Source organism: Dioscorea cayenensis, chromosome 20 (genome assembly GCF_009730915.1).
Source record: "Dioscorea cayenensis subsp. rotundata cultivar TDr96_F1 chromosome 20, TDr96_F1_v2_PseudoChromosome.rev07_lg8_w22 25.fasta, whole genome shotgun sequence".
Taxonomy (NCBI): domain Eukaryota; kingdom Viridiplantae; phylum Streptophyta; class Magnoliopsida; order Dioscoreales; family Dioscoreaceae; genus Dioscorea; species Dioscorea cayenensis.
This window is the reverse complement of record NC_052490.1, coordinates 23,344,841-23,350,640: the sequence shown is the minus strand read 5'-3', so window position 1 is coordinate 23,350,640 and position 5,800 is coordinate 23,344,841.

Genomic DNA, 5,800 nt, shown 5'->3' with positions numbered 1-5,800 from the left:
TTTGCAGTGACAATAGAGAAGTATTTTTCCTCCATGAACCCCCGTGAGGTAAGAAAGATACATCAAGCTTAGTGACGTTAAACAAGCGCTTCTTGGGAGGCAACCCAAGTGTTTACTGTTTTCGTACCTTTTAGTTTAGTTTGTTTGCATGAATAAATTGTTAAGTGTTGGTGTTTCAATTTTTGAGTGCTTGTGCTGCGATTTTATTGTGGGTTTTTAAAAGAATTCATTGTGTGTTTTGTTGCAAATTGGCGAAGCTTGGTCGTTTGAGTTCTATTTTGTGTTTTTATCTAGTAAATTTTGCATAATAGGGCAGGCTCTGAGTGTGTCAATATGTTCAGAATATTTCTGCAGAGCCTGCAGGTTTTTCTAAGTCATCCAGAGAAAACGTACGGGCGTGGGGAATTTCCGCACGCCCATGGATGTGCACTGTGAACTCATCCAGAGAGGGCACAAGGGCGTGCGGCTGCCCCTGTGGATGACCATACGACTGGCGCACGCCCGTGGGTAATTTCCGCACGGGCATGTGCTTTCCTACAGAGTTGGGCAGATTTTCCCGTGAACACACAGGGGCGTGGACTCGCCCCTGTGGGTGACCTTGTGAACCACACACGGGCGTGGGTAATTTCCACACGCCAGTACGAATCTCTGCAGGTTGCTTCCTCCATCCCGAGAAAACACAAGGGTGTGCGGCTACCCCCTGTGAGTTCGGCATGTGAATGTCCACGCCCGTGCGGAATTTCTACACGGGAGTGTATACATTTCTCTCGGATATCCAGTAAGGCCATAGGGGCGTGCATCCGCTCCTGTGAACCCGTCATTTGAGGGCGGACGGGCGTGGATGACTCCCGCACGCCCGTGTGGTTCTTCAGGATTTAAAGGACCATCCGCTCTCCCAAAACAAGAGTCACACCCTTCTCCTCAAATAACCCTAAACCACCCAAAGTTCATTTTTCTGATATTCTTGTCCCCTGCTACTATCATCTTCGAGTCGATTGATAGAGCATTGTGTGGATTGTAGGAGTGTTTAAGTGCAGTTCATCGGTAAGCCTTGATTTCCTCTCTTCTTCGATTTCGTTGGATTTTAACTGATTATCTGCGATTGAAATGGTTAATACACATCGTTTTCTTGCTAAAATAATTATAATTTATTTCTAAGATGATATGGAAGTGAAATAGAGAGGTGGCATGGAGATTGGCTACAAGGGGCGTGCGATTTCCACGCCCCGTGGACGCGCACGGGTGTGCGGAATTTCCGCACGACCGTGTGTTCTCATTTTTCTATAGTCTGAATGGAACTGATTGATTTTCCTTTTCTAATACATGTAGGTATGGCTACCAAATCAAAGAAAACAGTTGCTAAGTAGCCTCGAAAGCCTGCCCCTGAAACGGAAGTTATGCAATTCACACTACCTGCGCATCAAGCTCGGTTTGGGCGGTTAGAGAAGCTTAAGTTTGGTCAAACGCGAATCCCAGATGTTGAGTTACTTAGGAAGATACAACTAGCGGATGATATGGCTGACGAGGTCGAGAAATTATTATTGGTCGGTAATTGTCACAAGTTACTGAACATTCGCGACCCTGCTATCCGTACACTTACTTTGGAGGTACTTGCTTCATTTGAGTTCGACCGCTCATATGCTCATTTTGATAGTGTCGACGTGATTCAGTTTAGAGCTTTTGGGCAGCATCATAGTATGAGTGTCACATAGTTTTCCAATAGACTTGGTCTATATGATGACGAATATACTGAAACTGAGGAGTATGAGAACCTCCCAATTGATATGACGGGTTTATCTCCCATTAAGGCGTATTCATTATTATGTGGAAAGGGACATTATGAACCAGGAGTGTCTAAGGCTTCATGTTTATCTCGACCCAGTTACAGATATCTTCACACCATTATAAGCAGGTCAGTGAATGGGTGTGGTGATAGTACGGGAGTTATCAACAAGCAAGAGCTTCTGTACTTGTACTCTATGGTTCGGAATGAACCGGTCCATCTGGGACACATTTTAGCAGAGTATTTGAAGCATCAAGCACAATATCCTCGATTGGGTGTCATCTTCTCGGGTCCATATATTACCAGACTCATTGTGGGGATGGGTTTGCGAGACAAAATCAGTGGAACCGAGAAAGCGATAATACCAGCACCACTTGGGTTAGAGACCATGAAGCTCATGGGGTTTATCCGAAAATATTCAAATGGTGTCTATGTGCTGAACATACCATTCGAAGATGAAGCTTGGGCATCTCAGTCCGCTCCCGAGCCACAACCAACACCGATGGAGACCGAGACACCTCCAGCGGAAGAGGAACCACCCCCCGTGGGTATAGTTCCACCATCTCGAGCCCATGATCGTTTTGAAAGGCTCGAGAGCACCTTGGGAGTGATATGGACAGAGGTGGCTGAAGCTCGAGCAGAGATCACCGAGATTAGGGCTACGCAGGCTACTCAGTACACAGAGTTCATGGCACATTTTGACATATTACAACAGATCCTAGAGCGAGACATTGCCTCATCATTTGTCCTACAGCCGAGGACTCTTCAGGCCCCCTTAGTTCCTCTATCACCTCCATCCTCGACCCAAGCACCGGAAGACCCACTATATGCTTCCACTTCAGCAGCAGCAGCAACAGAGCCCGAGAGCGACTCCGACACTTGACCTTTCTTTTACTTTCATGCATTTTTCTTTATCTTATTTTCTTGTTTTTAGACTTGTTCACTCATAAAGTATTTTTCCTTCTGTGTTTATGTTATGTTGCATTTATCGAGTTGTATTCATTGCTTCATCTTTTATACACTCGAGTTATTTTTGTTTTTTTTGAGCTTTACTGAACCCCCTCGTGTATGCGTGCAGATGGCCTTGTCATCTTGGGAATTGAGACTTAGTCATGGGCATGGCCAAGGTGCTTCGGCACTTGGCCATGCGAGCTTCACAACCCATTGGAACACTACTCCCAACGAATTAGCTTCATCAAAACGCAACACTAGGAATCAGGGAAGTATTGTTTTGATTGCTTCTCCCACATCTATTTTTGAATGATATATTTTGAGTGAGCTTGCATGTGTACATTGAGGACAATGTACAACTTAAGTGTGGGGGGGAGTTTCATAATGCGCACATCTTTATGTTGAGCATTACTTTTCTCAGGTTTTTACATTAATATGTGTGTTTTTATGTTACTTTTACGCAGGTAGGGCTGTGAGGCCGAGTATGAAGGAAATAGGCTAATGTGGATCATAATGCACTTATTTTGGAGGAGATCTTCCTAAAGTTCAAACGCGAAGACATAGGACAGGTGTGAGATGCTAGAGTATGTGCCAACCTCCTCGCATTCGAGTGAGCACATCCATTTGGAGGGGCACAAAGTCAGTCACACTCGAGCATTCCGACCTATGCATATAAGAACAAGAACCCCACCAACATGTATATCATTGAAGAAGCATGTGATTCAAGACGTGAACGTGTGCCCGTTTGCGTTACCCCGATGAAAGTATGGAATTGGGAAGTTATTCAGGTCAAAGACTGTAGCAGAGCACTGCAGCAACACTATAGCAAGTATTGTAGCAGCACTGTTCACAGCCGGCCGAGAAACCAGAGAAACAGAGAATCCACATGGGCATGTGGAAATTATCCACGCCCGTGTGGAAATTCCGCACGGGCGCGTGTATAATTAGGAAGAGATTTATCACTTGGAATCCCTAGAGATCATTGCAACTCTATTCTAGTGCGAGGTTGAGAGGTTATCTAATGTCTCCTCCGGGACATGTATAGAGTTAGGCATAGTTGACCTTAGATTTGGGACTATGTATTTAAGGATTTCCACGACTCACCATTGCATTGATTAGGAAGCATAATAGAGGGTTCCTGCACTTGAAATGATTGTCCTAGGCGGAGTGTTATCCGAGTACCCCATCTTTATCGATTGCCTTACCTCCTCCTTTACTCGTGCTCTCTTACTTGTTGCTTTTACTTTTGAGAATTGAATTATTGTCACACTTATCACTACTGATCTTTCACATAGCTAAGAAGCGGATTAAGTGTTTTTATTCCCTACTCCCTGTGGATTCGATACCCGCTCATCCGGGATTATTACTTCGACAAACCCGTGCACTTGCGGGATATACACAAGGGGATCTTGTCAAGTTTTTGGCGCCGTTGCCGGGGAGTAGGCATTTAGAGATACTTTGCACTTTGTTTTCTTAGCTATTTCACCATACATTCTGTTTCATATCTTCTTATTCTATCATTGTTTTAACTTTTCATTTTTTCTTTTTGATTGCAGAAAATGATTAACATGTTTGAGTCATTTGACACTATCATGAGAATGGTTGAAAAGATGGAGCAGAAAGTTCAAACAGTTGCATTGCACGATTGATAAGTGTTTGTGCGATATGAATACGAATCGTTCATTCCATATGTTGAGCATTACTTTTCTCAGGTTTTTGCAATAAAATGTGTGTTTGTATGTTACTTTTACGCAGGTAGGGCTGTGAGGCCAAGTATGAAGGAAATAGGCCAATGTGGATCATAATGCACCTATTTTGGAGGAGATCTTTCTAAGGTTCAAACGCGAAGACATAGGACAGGTGTGAGAGTATAGAGTGTGTGCCAACCTCCTCGCATTCGAGTGAGTACATCCATTTGGAGGGGCACAAAGGTAGTTACACTCGAGCATTCCGTCTTATGCATACAAGAACAAGAACCCCACCAACATATATATCATTGAAGAAGCAAGTGATTCACGACGTGAATGTGTGCCCGTTTGTGTTACCCCGATGAAAGTATGGAATTGCGAAGTTATTCAGGTCAAAGACTGTAGCAGAGCAATGTAGCAACATTGTAGCAATTACTGTAGCAGCACTGTTCACAGCCGGCCGAGAAATCAGAGAAACAGAGAATCCACATGGGCGTGTGGAAATTATCCACTCCCATGTGGAAATTCCACACGGGCGCGTGTACCGTCCACGCCCGTGGAGTTGCCCGATTCCAGCCCTATTTAAAGCCGATTCAGCCCCGATTTTGGTATTCTTTTCTCCATCTTTTCCCCAACTTGCGAGAGGGCTTCGGCTAGGGTTTCGAGGGGTATTGGCCAAGATTTTGGAGAGGTTCTACGGCTCCGACATCGTGATTCCATTAGGAAGAAGGTTGGTAGGGGAGCTTCGATCGAGGCGTATCCTATACCGGACGAAGGAATCCTTGGACGACAAGTAGAGGACTTTCCACAAGACCATCGACACGATCATCGAGGGGGTTTCTTTATGGATTCATTGCTTTTACATTCTATTTCTTTGATTGTACTTAGCTCCATGGAGAGCTAAACCCCCAGTGGGTACTTGGGTGATTGTGAACCCTAGGATGTATTCGTTTCATTGGACTTCTTTATTATGCTTTCAGTAAATTGATGTTTATTGTGAGTTCCAACCTGGAATGCTTGATTGTATGAACATTTCCCCTAGAGTGACACTAGGGTTGAGAGTTCTTGTTGGTAAATTTGTGAGTCGAGTGACACACCATGAGCGTTAGACAAAGCTAGGTTGGAGAGGGTTGAGAGGGTGAGTCGAGAGGTACAGGAGCGTCTCCTTTTCCCTCCGACATGATAGATTCTACCTCCGTTCCTTGAGTTCTTTGCGGCCATAATAGAGTGAATGGTCTAAGGGATGAAACTCCGCTGGGGCCTAGTTGGGCGTGCAATGGAGTGAAGCGTTGAGGTGATCTTAGTATCTATGGCATAATTGTGGCTAGGGACCGTCCGCCTGGACCAAAGGGTTAGGTCTAAATCTTGGAAGAGATTT